Genomic DNA, 17,566 nt, shown 5'->3' with positions numbered 1-17,566 from the left:
ACATTCCTAACATCTATCCATAGGATCAAATAAACAGAGAAAATAGAATACTTCTTGTATTGCACCTCAGGCTTCCAGACACATACTGTCCATTGTCCATGACTCATCCCCCCACCAGTCAACACCACTGGTTCCATTAGAGGTTAGTTTATTCACTCGTATATTTGTATCAATTAAATCATACCTTCATTGGTAATAATAAAATCAATACACGATTAACAAAAACTGAAGAATATGATACTTGAATACCCTAAACTCTTCCTATAGAATCATTGCCAAAATACATCATACCTCTTTCATTAATAAATATAAATGTTACATACTATCAATTAATCAACATAATGTTTATATCATATTTATCATTGAGCCATAGTTAATTTTTCCTTATATTTATTACATTTTAATAATACCATGAAAACCCTTAAGCAAATGACCCAAACCAAGAAAAGAACTTTGACCATTACCCACTTTGGTCTCTTTCCTATAAAAGGGAAACACGGTGACCTTGATCACAATAAAGGTGGAAATAACCTCGGGAGCTTCTCTTCTGAAAAGTACCAAACACAAAAAGTGATAAAAAGATTGAGATTTTCTCTCAACTGATCCATATATTTGTCTATTGATTCTTTCATTTTCAATTATATTAAGAAAAGTAAATGCATGAAGAGAAGGAACACATCACTTTTGTGTTGGACCTCAGAGTTTCAGACACGTATTACTCATCATCCGCGATTCATACGCCGGCAGTTATCATCACCGATCCAGAAAAGACAGCTTTCTCTTCATTCATTTTGATATTGTTTATTGACTAATTTACTAATTCACTAATTTTAATATTTAAATTCCATTATTTCAAACCCCAATAAGGCCTTGATATCCCTAATATGCTTGTAGATCTATTTTTACATCATATCTCTGTCATTTATCAGTTTTTCAGACATGCATTAATCAATATCATGCTTCCTATAAATCTCTTATTTATCAATAGGATAAAGATGACCCTCTTTGATTATATTTCAAATATTGGATTGATATAGTAAATACCCTTAAACAAACAAGCCAAACCAAGAGAAGAAATGTGATTATGCTTACACTGGACTCCAGTCTCCTAAAATAAATGCAACCCTAGAGGTCAGGATCAAGGAAAAATCTTTAAATCAGGTCCAGTGTTTCTTCTAAGGAGTACAAAGCAAAGCAGGTGATAAAAATGGTTGAGACAAAAAAAAAAATGGTTGAGACATTCTCTCCATTGATCTCAACTTCAACATTCACATAGCTCTCTAGGCAATCATTAATTGGGTATATATATTTAGTCTGATAAGAAAACAAACAACTTTTATCTTGCCACTGAGTCAGAATATGGATATTGTCTATAACTTACACTGTCTACATCATCCCTACCCTAAGAGGTAACAGTCAAATACCATTCATTTCTAACTGAACTTCAGGGTTTCCAAAATAGATTAATAGTATTTCTTGCCTCACCACATATTTTTAAAATTGGACAATAATTTACTCTATTCATCCTTATTTATTTATATATTTATTTATAGAGTCTCACATTTATCCAATTGTAATAATAAAATAAAAATACATAAACACCAAGACCAACAGCAAACCCTTCCTTTATTCCTGATATCTATCTATAGGATGCCTTCAAAGGACTAGACCAATTTTATGTTGGACCTCAGAGTTCCAGACACGTATTCATCGTACACGACTCATACGCCACCAGTGGTCATCATTGATCCAATATCATCCCTCTTTTACTACATAGATTTCTATTTGTTTATTGATCAAATCATTATTTAACTAATAATTTTTAAGTAGTACAATTTAAAAAAAGAGCCTGTAAGTCTCAAATCTATACACAGAATTAATCTCACATCAATATAACTCTCATTAATATCTCCAGCTTTCATACATGCATTAATCAATGTGTTTCATACATTCCATATTTAACACTGAGATCCAGCTACCTTCTTTAATTATATTTTACACATTTTAAAAACACAGTGAATAACCTTTAAAAAATCCACTTAAACTGAGAAAAGAACTTCAACTGTTACTCACATTAATCTCCATCCTCCTATTATATAGAGGCAACCACAGAACTTGTGCCCATGGAAGGTGCTGAATCATCTCCAGTGAGTTGATTCTGAGGAGTACAGAACAGAGCAGATGATTAAAAAAAACCTGAAACCTAATCCACATTGATCCTTGCTTTCTGCATTTCATTTACCCAGTATTTAGGTATTTATTACTGTTTCTTTATGTATGTATTGTCATCTTATAAAAATCCAATCTTTGGTCTGAAGAAGAACAATTAAGGTGATTCCTACTTAGGCATGCCTATAGAACCATGGTCAAAGAGATGACCCTTTGAACCACTTATTTCTTAATGGGTATCAATCAGTGTTCTCAATTTCAATATTCTGCCTTGCTACTTGGGTTTATATTTGGACAATTCCTCACCCTATTCTTCCTTATGTGTTTATTTATATTTGCTTCATGGTTCTATCACTGATCCATTAATAATAACAAGTCTGTATCTACGAAACAATACAAGAATATGAACTTATTCCTGACAGCTCTCTGTAGAACCAATTTCAACAGAAGGAACAGACCAAATTATGTTCTGTATTGGACCTCAGAGTTTCAGACACATAGTTTCATCGTACATGACTCCTATGCCACTGGTCATCATTACTGGTCCAGGACTGAGTCTCTTCTTAGTTCATTTCTACTTTTGTATCAATTAAATAATTAATACATTGATAATTATAAAAATAATACATGGTTCACAGGAACCCAAAAATAAGATCCTTGAATATCCCTAACATCAGTTTACAGAATCATTATCCAAATGGACTGCATCACCTCCATCTTATACATTACTAATTAATCAGCATAATGTGTCTTATCACATTTATTATGAGGCCACAGTAAATTTCTTATTAATTTAATACTTTTTAACGATACCATGATTACCCTTAAACAAATGTCCCATTCCAAGACAACCATTTTGACCATTATTCACCTTGTCTCTTTCCATACTCAAAGGAAGCATCACAATCTTGGTCATGGCAGAAGCTGACATCAGCTCAAGCATCTGTTCTGAAGAGTAACAAGCAGACAAGATGATAAAAATATTGAGATATTCTCTCCATTGATTCATATATCCCACTATTCACTTGCAGTCATTTCGGCATTTATGAAATTATTGTAATTTTCCCCTTAACAAATCAAATGTCGAACTTGTAACTGACTCAGTAATTACTATTTATTCTCCACATCATTCTTACTCAGACATATACATGTGAATCTTTTATTTTCCATTCTGATTCATATTAATATAATTTTATTTATTATATATTATAGCAATGAACAATGCTTCAGCCTCTTCATATTTATTCATTTATATATTTATGCTACTATTTATTTTTATACATATTTTAAACATTCACGTACACAAAGACCAAGAACATGATCCTCACCTATGCCCGACATCTGTGTATAGGACCACTTCAAATGGGGAGAAAGGACTACATTTCTTTCGTGTTGGACCCCAGAGTTAAAGACCTGTGGTGTTCATCATCCAAGACCCGTATGCGCCTTGTCATCATTTATCCAGGTATGTCCCTCATTATCTTAATCATGTCTACATGTTTTTATTAATTCATCAATTCACTAATAATACTAAAAATAATACCTGGGGGTCCAAAAACTTGAAACAATTCCCTTGAATATCTCTAATATTCATCTACATAATTAATTCCCACTGATAATATATATCATTCATTAATTGACCTCAGTGTTTCCCACATAGGTTAACACAATGCTTCATATTAACCTGATTCTAATTATTTGGCCATGGCTGGCAATCATAAATTATACTTCACAATTTTTTAATAATGCAGTGAAAACCTTTTTGAAAAACCACAAAACCAAGAAAAGAATTTTGACTATTACTCACATTGTGCTCCATGCTCTTCACACATAGATGCAACCACAGAGCTCGTGACTCTGGTGGATTGCTTCAATCAGCTGAGGGTGACCACTCTAAGGAATACAAGACAGAGCAGGGGATAAAAAATTGAGACCTTATGTTCATTCATCCCTGTATTCCACCTTTCATTCAGTCAGTCATTTAGACAGGTAGTGACTGGGGATAATGTATATTTTATTTTCTATTAAGTAAACAAACAATATCCCTCTTGCCCCTGCCAAAGAATATGAACACTATACTTAACACGGTCTATACCATCAACCTTAGCCAAAGAGACAACACCCTTATACCACCTCTTTCCTAATGGATATCAGTCTTTTCAATATAATTAATATATTACTATATTATAGTAATTTTTGCCTAACGACCTATTTTCATAATTGGACAAGGCTTCACCTTCTTCATTTAAATTTGTTTACACATTTGTGTATTAATAATTTCATTGATCCAATTATAAAAATAGGAAGAAAACTCATAACATAATGACCAAAACCACAGTCTTTATATTCCTGACCTTTGCCTCTAGACCACATCAAACAGGGACAATGGAGTAGATTCCCTCTGTGTTGGACCTCAGAGTTCCAGACACGTATTCATCGTACACGACTCATACGCCACCAGTGGTCATCATCGATCCAATATCGTCCCTCTTTTTTACCTTTTGTTTCTACATTATTTATTGATCAATTCATAATTCAGTAATTACAATTTTAAAAATGATTATTCACAGAAACCACAAAAGGCCTAGAAATTCCGAATATCTATTTAGAAGCATTCTCATGTCTATATCACCTTCATTAATTATTCTCCATTTATATTATATGTATTAATCAATATAATGTTTCATATTAAACCCCTTTTACTCAGTGGGCTATTTGGAGTCCACTGATTATACTCCATGGTTCTCAATAATGCACTGAACATTAATCAAAGTACTGAAACTAAGACTAAAACTTCGACTATTATTCACATGGTCTCCATGATCCTAACACGTGAACGCAGCCTGAGATCTCGTGACCAAGGAAGAATCCTTAAATCTGCTTGACAGGTCTATTCTAAGGAGTACAGAGTAGAGCAGACAAGAGAAAATTTCAGATCCTATCTCCATTGATCATTCTTTACTGCATTTCATTTACTCATTTAAGCACGCATTAATTTTTCATAATGTGGTATTTTTTCTTTTATCTAAAGGAAAGCTTAAACTTGAGACTGATCAATAACAATAATAAAGGCTCTTAATTATCAGTGCCTATACAATTCTTAAGCAAAAGGCAAAAATGCTTATTCTATTTGTTTCTTAATGAGCATTTTTGTTCATTTCTTATACATCACAACATATATTATTGGCTGGATAATGCTTCACCCTATTTATCTGTTTTTTTACATTTTTAATGCTTTGATTACTGATTCATTCATAATAATATATCTAAGTATATAAACCCAAAATAAGAATATGAGCTTTGTGTATTTCTACATTGACCCTGAGGTCATTTACAACAGAAAATAGACTAAATCTTGTTTTGCGTGGACTCGGAGTTACAGACGTATAGTACTCAACCAGGTAGGATTCCTATGCCACCAGTTTTCATCATTGGTCTATGTTTGGGCCTCCTTTTCTTCAAATGTTTCTACATTTGTAACAATTAAATTGTTAATTCATTGGTAATAAAAATCAATACATGATTCATAAAATCCCAAAAAAGACCCCTAAATAAGCTTAACTTCTCTTTGTAGAATCATGTACCACATAGATCACATCTTTCATTAGTCGACCTCAATGTTGCACATTATCAATGAATCAACAGTAATATTTCATATCATATTTCTCGTCAGGCCATAGTTAACTTTTTGATTTTATTTATTACTTTTAAATGATACCGTGAATGCTCTTAAATATATCACCCAAAACAAGGTAAGGTCTTTGACCATTATTCAACTTGGTCTCTTTTCTAACACAAAGATAACATAACAATCTAAATCACTGTGGATGATAAAATCAGCTCATTGCATGCACTCTGAAGATATGATAAAATATGATACAAGTAGACAATATGATAAAAGATTGAGTTATTGTCTCTATATTTTCCACCACTCATTTGCACTGTCATTTGAGCATTTATTAATTTTTGGTAATATTTATTTATTTTTCCCTTAATAAAATAAACTTCAAATTGATACCTGACTGAGAGCAATAACTATTACCTATCACTGTGTAAATCACCCTTAGTCAAATACAAAATACACTTGGTCCTTTTTTAATCCATTCCTTTACACTAATATGCATTTTCCTTAGTATATATTTTATTTTGCTTATGAACAAAGCTTCATTCTCTCCATATTTAGTCATTTATACGTTTATTTATTCTTCCATTGATACTTTTATAATAATATTTTAAGGCTTCATGAACTCAAAGGCCAAGAACTAAATCCTTATGTAGTCCTGACATCCATCCGTAGGTTCCCTTCATAAAGTAGAGTGGACCGGATTCCATTTGTGTTGGACCTCAGAGCTCCAGAAAATGTCTCTATCATATAATAACACCCAGTGTTCATCACAAGTGCGCTCCTTAATGCCCACCCCCTGTTTAAGCATCCCCACTCTCCCCCCCAACTCCCCACTAGTAACCATCAGTTTGTTCATTCTCTTGAGTTAAGAGTCTGTTTCTTGGTTTGCCCCTCTCTCTCTTTCCCCTTTGTTTTGTTTCTTAAATTCCACATATGAGTGAAATCATATGGTATTTGTCTTTCTCTGACTTATTTCACTTAGCATAATACTCTCTAGCTCCATCCATGTCATTCCCAATGGCAAAATTTCATTCATTTTTATATGATTATATAATATAAATTTTTAATAATACAATGAAAATGTTTTTCAAAACAACAGCACTGGGTGTTATACTCAACTAGTGAATCATTGAACATTATATCAAAAACTAATGATGTACTGTAACTGGCTAATTGAACTTAAATAAAATAAATAAATAAAAATAAAACAATAGTCTAGCCAAGAAGAACATTGAATATTACTCACACTGGTCTCCATGCTCCTAAATCCATAGAGCTCCTGACCATGGAAGATTTTAAATCAACTGGAACACATCCATTCTGAGGAGTACAGAAGGGCAGAACAACAACAAAAACAAAAGGATTGAGACATTCTCTCCAATGGCCCTTAATTCCATCTTTATTTATTCAGTCAGTAGGCAATTAGTAAGTTGTGATCATGTCTATTTTATTTTCTCTTAAGGGACCAAATCACATCAATATGGCCACTGACAAAGAATATAAACATTGACTACTACTCATTACTGCCTATGTCATACTCAGCAAAAGGGGCAACATGCTTATATCATTTGTTTTCATTAATTGTCAGTGTTTGCAACATATATTAATTGAACTTCGTACCTCACCACATATTTTTATAATTGGACAATGATTTACTCCCATCATTTTTTTGTAACATGTTTATTGCTATTTTGACTGATCTTATTATATTTGTAGAATTAAAATGAATAAAAACCAAGACCCAAAAGAAGACCTTGTATATCCTGACATCTGTATAGGACCATTTCAACAACATGGAATGGATTTGTTTTGTGCTGGATCTCAGAGTTCCAGACACATAGTATTCACTACACATGACTCCTATGCCATCAGTTGCCATCATTGGTCCAGGACTGGCTCTTTTTTCTATTGTCATCTGCATCAGTTTATTGATTAATTGCCTAATATAGAAATAAACATAAGTCACCAAACAAAATCACAAAATCCTTGAATATCCCTTACATCTATTCATACAATCATTTCCACTGAGGACAAACTCTTTCATTAACTGAACTCAGTGTTTCACATATGGATTAACATCATATTTGATATTGGTATGTTTGGGCTTCTTGATTATATCAAACAATTTTTAATAATAGAGTAATTAAAACAAAACAAAACAAAACATTCCATCCAAGATAAGAACATTGACCATTACTCACATTGTTCTCTATGCTCCTAAGACACAGATGCAGCCACAGAGCTCTGCCACGTGAAGGTGCTTTAATGAGCTTGAGAGCGCTCGTTCTGAGGAGTAGAGAGCAGAGAGGATGATAACAAACTGCGACCTCATCTTCATTGATCCTTGCTTCTGCATTTCACTTTTCAGTGATTTAGGCAATCATTAATTAGGAGTATACTCTATTTATTTCATTTTCTCTTAAGAAAATGAACTTAGACCTTTTCCCCAACCCAGAAAATGAACATCGATTATTATTTATTTCGTCTATATCATTCTCAGCCAAAGATTTAAGTCATGTAACCATTTATTCGTCTTTGGACTCCACACTGTTTTCAAATTTATTAATACCATTTCTTGCCTTACCACATATTTTTATAATTAGAGCATGCTTTCCTATATTCCTCATTTTTTCTCTTTATTTATTTATATTTATATATATTTGTTTAGTGACTATTTCAATGCTCCAATTATAATTCCAGATGAAAATCCATGAACAAACACAGAGACCAAAAACAAGATCTCTGTATATTCCTGACTTCTGCCTATAGCATCCTTCCAAACAAAGAGAATGCACCATCGTGTTTCGTTGGACCTCAGAGTTTCAGACACATGTTATCCATCATCATCCATGACTCATACGCCACCAGTCATCATCATCGGTCCAGGATTGGTCCTCTTTCTCTTTGTTCACTTCTAAGTTGTTTATTAATTCACACTAATGATTCGGTGAATATTCTTAAGCAAACCACCCAACCCAACACAAGAACTTTGACTATTACTCACGTTGGTCTCTACGCTCCTAATGCAAAAATGCAGGCACGGAGCTCATGACCATGGAAGATGCTTACATCAGCCCAAGTGCGTCCATTCTGAGAAGTACAGGGCAGAGCAGTGGATAAAGAAAATGAAGACCTTATCTACATTTACCCCTCCTTTCCACATGACATTTACTCAATGTTTTACATGTGTGTTAATTTTTCATTATTTTTCTTTCCTACTAACAAAGGGAAGAAGCTTGAACTTGGAACTGATTCAGAATTTAAAAATAATTGATTTTTAATTACCTGTGTCTACGTAATTTTTAGCCAAAGATGTAACACCCTTGATCCATTTATTTCTTAATGGGCATTGGTGTTTTTAATTTTTATTAATAATATGTCCTGCCTCACAACATATGTTCATAACTGGACAGTGCTTCATTTTCTTTATTTATTTATATTTCTTAAATGGTTCTAACACTGATCCATTGATGATAATAAATTTAAATCTATAAAGCCACAAAGAGAATATGACCTTTATATATTTCTGACATCTGCCCATAAGATCATTTCTAAAAGAGGGATTCGACTAATTATGTATTGTGTTGGATCTCAGAGTTTTAGATACTTATTTTCCATTGTCCATGACTCGTACACCATCTCTCATAACTATGGAGAACAAACCGAGGGTTGCTGGAGGGGAGGTGGGTAGGGGGATGGAGTAATTGGGTGATGGACATTAAGGAGGGCACTTTGATGTAATGAGCACTGGGTGTTATATGTAACAGATGAATCACTAAATTCTACCACAAAATTAATAATACACTATATGTTAACTAACTTGAATTTAAATAAAACCAAAAAAACCAAGCACACATACTATTACATATCACAATCTATATCATCCTTACCCCAAAATGTAACCCCTGATCCATTTATTAATGAATTCTACTTGTTCCAAGTTATATTAATAGTAATTCTTGCCTCACCACATATTTTCATAGCTGAATATGCTACACCCTTTTCTCTTTATGAACTGACCTATTTGTTTCTCTCATTTATTAATTATAATAAAATCAAAATCCATGAAGCACCAAAGGCTAAGGACATGATCCTTGAATATTACTGAAATCTATAGGCTCAGTCCCACAGATATAAACACTTAAATCCCTCTTTGTAATGGACCTCAATAGGTCATAGATATTTTGATCATAAAATATAGTTCAGGATGCATTCCATTCACATCACTGGTCCACAGTTTGCCCTTTTTCAGATAATTTGTATATTCTTTTTATATATAGTCACCACTTGCATCAGAACTAAAACACTGACTACAACTTAACATCTCCTATGTGCTTCTGCCTCATAATAAAGGTAGTTTACATCTTTATCAGTTAAGGAATGTCTAGGGAAAAACTGAAATAGAAATTTACAGAGCTATAAAAATGAGTGACATGGACTTGATCTATTTTTAAAATCATCCCAAGTAGTGGAGGTGGGCAGGAAGATTGGGTAAACAGGTGATGGGGATGAAGGAGCGCACTTGTGATGAGCACTGGGTGTTATATGCAAGTGTTGAATCACTAGGCTGTACACCTGAAACTAATATTACACTGTATGCTAACTAACTGGAATTGAAATAAAAACTTTTTAAAAAGTATTAAATATAATCAAAGAAATGCTGAGGGTGGGACCAGCAATCTACAGTTTAACCAGCCTTCAGGTGATTGTGGTGCTCACTCAAGTTTGAGAACCACTGCTCTATAGTCACCTAACCCAGAGAGGTAACACTTTTAACCTACTGAATTCTTAATACACGGCAAGGTTTCCCAATTGTATATACAAAACTTTCAGCCGCACAACATTTTCTCTTAATTAATCCAGCATTAATTACTTTCTTTATCTACCTACCATCATTTATCTATCTATTTATCCCTCTATCTACTTATCTATCATCTATCTACTTATTTATCATCTACTGATTTTTTAATTTATTCCCTTAGAACAATGTACTAAATTCCCAGGAGCCATTTAACCACATAATTAGATTCTTGCACATTACTCAAGTCTAGCTATCGCCTTATTCCCGCAGATGCAATATACCAAATTTCCTTTTGAAATGAACTTCAGTAATGAAGAAATGAATTAATCACAAGACACATTCAGAATGCATTCCATTCACATCATGGGTCCTTGCTTGGCTCTTTTTTTTCAAGTTTTTATTTAAATTCCAGTTAGTTAACATACAGTGTAATATTAGTTTCAGGAGTAGAATTTACTGATTCACCACTTACATATAACACCCAGTGCTCATCACAAGTGCCTTCCTTAATCCCCATCCCCCATTTAGCCCATCCCCCCCCCACCTCTCCTCTAACAACCCTCAGTTTGTCCTACAGAGTTAAGAGTCTGTTTTATGGTTTGCCTCTCTCCTTTTTTCCCCCATGTTCATCTGTTTCATTTCCTAAATTCCAATATGCGTGAAATCATATGGTATTTGTCTTTCTCTGACTGACTTATCTCACTTTGCATAATACTCTCTAGCTCTATCCATGTCATTGCAAATGGCAAGATTTCATTCTTTTTTATGGCTTTTTTATTCCATTGTGTATATATACCACAACTTCTTTATCCATACATCAGTCAATGGACATTTGTTCTCTTTCCATATTTTGGCTATTGTTGATAATGCTGCTATGAACATCGGGGTGCATGTGCCTCTTTGAATCAGCATTTCTGTAACCTTTGGGTAAATACCTAGTAGAACAATTGCTGGATCATAGGGTAGTTCTATTTTTAATCTTTTGAGGAACCTCCATACTTTTTCATTAACTTGTACATTCTTTAAAGATATAAGTACAACCATGAGCCCACTATCTACTGCCCATCCAAAGACTGTACCTTACAACTTTCTATGAGTTGTTTCATTGATTTAACAACTCAGTTCTTTTCCACAGAAGAATGTTTATAAACTGTGGTGCCAACCTAAGATGGAAAATTAGATACTTAAGAAAGTGAATGTAAAATCCTAAAACCTTTAAAAAAAATTATACTGAAATTGGTTACTTCATAAACCTTGCCACATAGCTCCATCATAGATCCATCTTTGGTTTTCTTTGATTTAATTTATACATGTAAATATTTATCAATAGCTTTAATATTCATTCGTTCACTCTTTAATTCATAAAAAAATTGACAAACTAGTCACTTTTTTAAAAAAATGAAAACGGTTAAATAACATAAAAGATGTCTAACTTCCCAGAAACCCAGAATAGAAATGCTACTATGTATATATCTGTGTGGTTCTCCTGACTCCACCTGGAGAGAGCTGAGATTTTTGTCTTAGGAGGGATAAAACATGAGTAGGACTGCTGGATCATGCATCACCACATTCTAATCCCTGGCCATGGGCTTTGCCCCTTTTATTGTATTCACTTATTAACTTATTTATTAATTTATAATGATAAAATGTGCACTGTTGTATGCAAACTCAAGATTATAATAGTAATTAATAAAAACTGTGTCCAGTTTTTATCACTATCAAAAATGACAAAGGACTATATACTTCTTGTCCAACTTTACTGAGAAATTATTGATAAATATAGTTGTATATATTTAAAGGGTACAACGTGACATTTGATTGACATATACATCGTGGAATGATTACCAATCGAACACAGTGAAGCGAACTGGATTGGTCATAATTTGTTATGGGACTCAATTTTGTCACTGGTTCATGCTTGACCCCCTTTAATATAGTTAGTTGATTATATTATATAAACTTTTTCCCTATTTCTCAACTGAAAAAAACAAAAACAAAAACACCTGCAACCCAGAGACAGCACAGAATATGAATACCAACAACTACATGCATCTGTCCCTATGTCCCTTCTGATGAGGTATAAATGCCTTAATATGTTTTTAATGGACTTCTGATTCTTAGAAATGAATTTGTAATGATGTTAATTTCATTACATATGCTATAGTTATTCCACGTTTGGCCCTATTTCTCCTTCATTTACTCATACATTTTTTTACTTATTATTGCATTGCTTAATTTTTAATAAGCAATCAATATTTGTGAAACTCAAAAGCCCAAGAATAAAATTCTGGGATAGCTCTAACAACTGCTTATAGGACCATTTGTAACAGAATCAATAGACTAGATTTCTTTTTACGTTGGATCACAAAGTTGTAGATAAACCTTATTCATCCTTGCCTCTTATGCTACTGGTCCTCAGGATTGGTCCAGATTTTGCCCTTTTTCTTCATTGAACCATAATTTTGTTTAGAGATTAATTCATTAATTCACTAATAATAAAAAATGCCCACGAGGTTTTGAAAAGTGACTTTAATATCCCTAACATCTGTACCTAAAATCATTTCTACAGGGCAAATAGTCTAGATCTTCTTTGTTAGCTGACCGAGGTGTTGAATGTATGGATTAGCCAACATGCTCATTTTAACCTCTTACTTCATCATTAGTGCCCGGTTGGCGGGACTAATGTGTAACATCTGTCCATAGAATCCTTTCCACAAGCAATTCATTTCTTTCATTAACAGACCTCAGTGCTTGGTATATGGATTAATAAACACGATGCTTCCTATTAGTTGCATTTGGGGGCCATCGTTGGCATTTCACATTTTTTTAACAATACAGTAAATACCCTTAAACAAACCACCCAAACTGAGACAAGAACACTGACTATTACTCACGTTAATCTCCATTCTCCAACACATAGACACAGCCATAGAACTTGTGGTCACGGAAGAATGTTTAAATCACCGTGAGTGCGTCTATTCTGCGGGGTACAGAGCAGAGCAGATGAAAACAAAAAGCTTTAGACCTTATCTCCACTGGTCCTTGCACCCCACCTCTCATCTAGTCAGTCACTTAGACAATTTGCAATTGGGGGAACTGTTTATTTAATGTCTCCTAATAAATGAACAATAATGACCTCGCCACTGACATAGAATATGAACATTGCCTATTACTATTTAACACTGCCTACACAGTCCTTCGCCAAAGAGGCAACACCTTTGTTTGTATCATTTATTTCCTAATGGACAGGAGTGTGTTTTCAATACACATTAATAGTATTTCTTGTCTCGATACATATTTTTATAACTGGACAATGCTTTATGACCTTAATCTTTACTTATATATTGTTTGTTGATCAACTCATTGATCCAATTATAAAAATAGAGAATGCATGAACATGAACCCAAAACAGGATCCTTCTAAATTCATGATATCTGTCTATAGGATCACTTCACACAGGGAAGTGGACTAGAGTGCATTTCTGTTGGACCTCAGAGTTCCAGACACGTATTCATCGTATACGACTCATACGCCACCAGTGGTCATCATCGATCCAATATTGTCTCTCTTTTTCTCTATTCAGTGCTACATTGTTTATTGACTAATTCATTAATTCACTAATAATAATTTTAAGATGCTATTATTCACTAAAATGCAAGAAGAGACTTGATATCCCTAATCTCTCCCTAGGATCATTCTCACATCAGTGTATCACTCTCATTAATTATAATGTCTTACATAAATGCATTAATCAATATAATCAACCCCTATTAATCAATATAATCAAATCCGTATTTGTCACTGGGCTACAGTTGCCCTTACTTGATTATATTTCATACTTCTTAATGATATAGTGAATACCTTTAAAAAAACACACACACAAGAAGAAGACGAAAACTTTGACAACTACTCACATTGGTCTCTATGCTCCAAATTCACAGATGCAACCAGAAAGCACATAATCATGGAAGTATTTACAACTGCTGGAGTGAGGGGCGCCTGGGTGGCTCTGTCGTTAAGCATCTGCCTTCGGCTCAGGTCATGATCTCAGGGTCCTCGGATCAAGCCCTGCATCAGGCTCCCTGCTCGGCGGGAAGCCTGCTTCTCCCTTTCCCACTCCCCCTGCTTATGTTCCCTCTCTTGCTGTCTCTCTCTGTCAAATAAATAAATAAAATCTTTAAAAAAACAAAACAAAAAAAAAACAACTACTGGAGTGAGTCCATTCTGAGGAGTATAGAGCAGAGCAGATGATAACAGGATGGAGAGACACTCTATTGGTGCAATGATTTTACCTTCATATTGTCTGTCACTTAGGAAAATAGCATGGTGGGGTTGTATTTATTAATTTTCTCTGAACAAACAATATCAAACTTGACAGTGACCAAGAATAAGAATTTTGGCTGCTATTTACTGTCTGTATCCTCCTTAGCCAAAGAGATAAAACACTTGAACCATTTACATTTCTTAATAAACTCCAGTATTTTCAATAAATGTTCATAATTTTATTAGGAGTAGACATGCTTCACCCTCTTAATATACTTGCATATTAATTCTTCTTTGAGCCATTTTTTACAGTAGAATCAAAATTCATGAAAATGAACCAAGAATATGGTCCTTTTTCTTTCCCTAACATCTGTCCATAGGATCACTTCAAAGAGAAGCAATAGACTATATTTTTTTTTTATGGGACCTCAGAGTTTCAGACACGTAATATTCATCATCCATAATTCATACGCCACCAACTGTCATCACTCATCCAAATCCAGGCCTCTTTTTCTTCATTCTCTTGTACATTACTTCATTAATTCCTTAATTGACTAATGTAAAATTTTAAAACCCTGTGATTCACAAAAATCCAATAATAAGAGCAATGAATATTCTACCTCTGCCTATAGGATCATCTGCCACATTGTTACATGTCTTACTCTGGTGATCATCCACACCTCACATATGCGTTAACAAATGTTATATCCCATATTTAAAGGTTCACATATTGATGGTTTTAAATTGTATTTCACACATTCAACAATACAGTGGATACCTTTTTTTTTTTTAAAGATTTTATTTATTTATTTGACAGAGGAGAGACACAGCGAGAGAGGGAACACAAGCAGGGGGAGTGGGAGAGGGAGAAGCAGGCTTCCCGCAGAGCAGGGAGCCTGATGCGGGGCTCGATCCCAGGACCCTGGGATCATGACCTTAGCCGAAGGCAGACGCTTAACGACTGAGCCACCCAGGCGCCCCTACAGTGGATACCTTATTTTAAAAACTTTTAAGCAAATACAAGAACTTTAACCTTTACTCACATTCATCTTTATGCTCAGAGCATGCAGGAAATCACAGACCTTTTGACCATGGAAAATGCTTACATCAGCTGGAGTGTGTTGATTCTGAGGAATGTTAACACAGAGCAGATAATTAAAAATTGAAACTTCTTCCATATTAGTCCTTGTTTTCGTCATTTCATTTTCCCAGCTATCTGGTGCTAATTAATTTTTCACAACATATATACATATGAAAATATAAACAGGTATATTACAAAATTAACATCCTCAAATTAAGAATGACCCAGGCTTACAAAATTCGATGTTGCTTATCTGTGTCAGTGTCTACATGATCCTTACAAAAAGAGAATAACACCTTTGGTCCATTAATTTTGCAACCTGCATCAGTTTCTTTAGGTTACATAAAGGATTTCTTGCCTCATCAAATATATTCATAGTTGATAAGGCTTCATCCTTTTTTTATTTATTTATAGATTTTTACTGGTTCTATCATTGATCCATGTATGTTATTAATATAGGAATCCATAAATCAAAAATGACAAGAACATTATCCTTGTATATTCCTCACATCGATCCACAAGATCGTTGTGTTGGACCTCAGACTTCCAGACACGTAGCATTCATCGTATAGGACTCATACGCCACCAGCTGTCATCATTGGTCCAGGATTGGCCCTCTTTCCTTTATCCTCATCCATTAATTCACCAATCTACTAACAGTAATTAAATAAATATTTATGAATCGCAAAAATGCAAGGACAAAAGCCTTCAGTATTTCTATCATTTTTCTTTAGAATCATTGCCTAATTAAACAAAGTTCTTCATTAACCACCCTCCTTGTGGTAAAGGTAGGTTGGTCAACATAATGTTTCATACAGTTCCAACTTAGTCATTGGACAATGATTGGTCCTTTTTCTTATATTAAATACTTTTTAAATAATTACAGTGATACCCTAAACAAACCCTCCAAACCAAGACAAGAACTTTGATTACCACGCACGTTGGGCTTCACGCTCCCACACAGAGAGGCTAGCCTGGAACGCCTGAACATGGGGGATGCTTACACCAGGTCAGGTGTCTTCTTTCTGAGAAGCACAAAGCAAAGGAGATGAGAATAAGACTGAAATGTGAGCTCCCGTGTTCTGCACATTCTACTTTACACGGAGTCAATCATTTGAAAATACATTAACTTGCAATCATGCTTATTAATTTTCTATTTAAAAAATGCATTAATATCATACTTGCTACTGACCCAGAATAAGAACTTCTCTATTACTGAGCACTGAAGAGGTAAGGCACATGAACCATTTATTTTTCTTAATGGAATTCAGTATATTCAATACCTTTGAATGGTTTTTATTGCTTCACCATGTACATTGAGAGTGCATATGCTTCATGCCCTTCATTTTAACTTTTCAGTATTTGTACATTGATTCTTAAATTGATCCATTGATAATAAAAGAATCAAAATTCAAGAAAACAATGTAAGAAAATGGTCCCTTTACAGTTCTAAAATCAGTCTACATAATAATTTGAGACAGTAATAGATTATATTTCCTTTTGCATTGGACCTCAGAGTTCCAGACACGTAGTATTCATCGTCCATGACTCCTACGCCACCAGCCATCATCATTGGTCCATATTTCAGCCCCTTTTTCTTCATTTTCTGTATATTATTTAATTCCTT

General features: G+C 34.0%; 1 long non-coding RNA gene, 11 other non-coding genes and 2 pseudogenes across 20 annotated transcripts in view; all 14 read right to left on the bottom strand.

The window, feature by feature from the left end:
• The window catches only part of LOC144378889 (uncharacterized), an 83,113-nt gene that overhangs the window by 7,435 nt on the left and 58,112 nt on the right, over positions 1-17,566 (bottom strand). For 8 of the 9 annotated variants that reach the window (XR_013440834.1, XR_013440832.1, XR_013440831.1 and 5 more), the window contains 11 exons: positions 16,873-16,964; positions 15,902-15,985; positions 13,490-13,575; positions 8,799-8,884; positions 7,996-8,080; positions 7,041-7,114; positions 3,973-4,062; positions 3,041-3,112; positions 2,074-2,158; positions 1,093-1,175; positions 465-547 (listed from right to left, as the gene is read on the bottom strand). This is a non-coding gene — a long non-coding RNA (uncharacterized LOC144378889). The remainder of the gene's footprint in view (positions 1-464; positions 548-1,092; positions 1,176-2,073; positions 2,159-3,040; positions 3,113-3,972; positions 4,063-7,040; positions 7,115-7,995; positions 8,081-8,798; positions 8,885-13,489; positions 13,576-15,901; positions 15,986-16,872; positions 16,965-17,566) is intronic. The other variant, XR_013440835.1, reaches the window with a different exon arrangement.
• Positions 60-135, bottom strand: LOC118537327 (small nucleolar RNA SNORD113/SNORD114 family; annotated as a pseudogene).
• Positions 690-764, bottom strand: LOC118537301 (small nucleolar RNA SNORD113/SNORD114 family). Its single transcript, XR_004918056.1, has one exon. It is a non-coding gene; the product is annotated as a small nucleolar RNA SNORD113/SNORD114 family (small nucleolar RNA).
• On the bottom strand, positions 1,681-1,752 carry LOC118537279 (small nucleolar RNA SNORD113/SNORD114 family). The gene has a single exon (XR_004918039.1). It is a non-coding gene; the product is annotated as a small nucleolar RNA SNORD113/SNORD114 family (small nucleolar RNA).
• On the bottom strand, positions 2,644-2,717 carry LOC118537310 (small nucleolar RNA SNORD113/SNORD114 family). Its single transcript, XR_004918066.1, has one exon. It is a non-coding gene; the product is annotated as a small nucleolar RNA SNORD113/SNORD114 family (small nucleolar RNA).
• On the bottom strand, positions 3,562-3,633 carry LOC118537328 (small nucleolar RNA SNORD113/SNORD114 family). Its single transcript, XR_004918081.1, has one exon. It is a non-coding gene; the product is annotated as a small nucleolar RNA SNORD113/SNORD114 family (small nucleolar RNA).
• On the bottom strand, positions 4,576-4,647 carry LOC118537286 (small nucleolar RNA SNORD113/SNORD114 family). The gene has a single exon (XR_004918043.1). It is a non-coding gene; the product is annotated as a small nucleolar RNA SNORD113/SNORD114 family (small nucleolar RNA).
• LOC118537325 (small nucleolar RNA SNORD113/SNORD114 family) lies at positions 5,534-5,608 on the bottom strand. The gene has a single exon (XR_004918079.1). It is a non-coding gene; the product is annotated as a small nucleolar RNA SNORD113/SNORD114 family (small nucleolar RNA).
• LOC118537306 (small nucleolar RNA SNORD113/SNORD114 family) lies at positions 7,609-7,683 on the bottom strand. The gene has a single exon (XR_004918061.1). It is a non-coding gene; the product is annotated as a small nucleolar RNA SNORD113/SNORD114 family (small nucleolar RNA).
• LOC118537293 (small nucleolar RNA SNORD113/SNORD114 family) lies at positions 8,602-8,679 on the bottom strand (annotated as a pseudogene).
• LOC118537285 (small nucleolar RNA SNORD113/SNORD114 family) lies at positions 14,080-14,151 on the bottom strand. The gene has a single exon (XR_004918042.1). It is a non-coding gene; the product is annotated as a small nucleolar RNA SNORD113/SNORD114 family (small nucleolar RNA).
• Positions 15,280-15,354, bottom strand: LOC118537299 (small nucleolar RNA SNORD113/SNORD114 family). Its single transcript, XR_004918054.1, has one exon. It is a non-coding gene; the product is annotated as a small nucleolar RNA SNORD113/SNORD114 family (small nucleolar RNA).
• LOC118537287 (small nucleolar RNA SNORD113/SNORD114 family) lies at positions 16,471-16,545 on the bottom strand. Its single transcript, XR_004918044.1, has one exon. It is a non-coding gene; the product is annotated as a small nucleolar RNA SNORD113/SNORD114 family (small nucleolar RNA).
• LOC118537289 (small nucleolar RNA SNORD113/SNORD114 family) lies at positions 17,445-17,519 on the bottom strand. Its single transcript, XR_004918046.1, has one exon. It is a non-coding gene; the product is annotated as a small nucleolar RNA SNORD113/SNORD114 family (small nucleolar RNA).

The sequence above is a fragment of the Halichoerus grypus genome, chromosome 8, assembly GCF_964656455.1.
Source record: "Halichoerus grypus chromosome 8, mHalGry1.hap1.1, whole genome shotgun sequence".
Taxonomy (NCBI): Eukaryota; Metazoa; Chordata; class Mammalia; order Carnivora; family Phocidae; genus Halichoerus; species Halichoerus grypus.
This window is presented reverse-complemented; position numbering and strand designations above follow the sequence as displayed.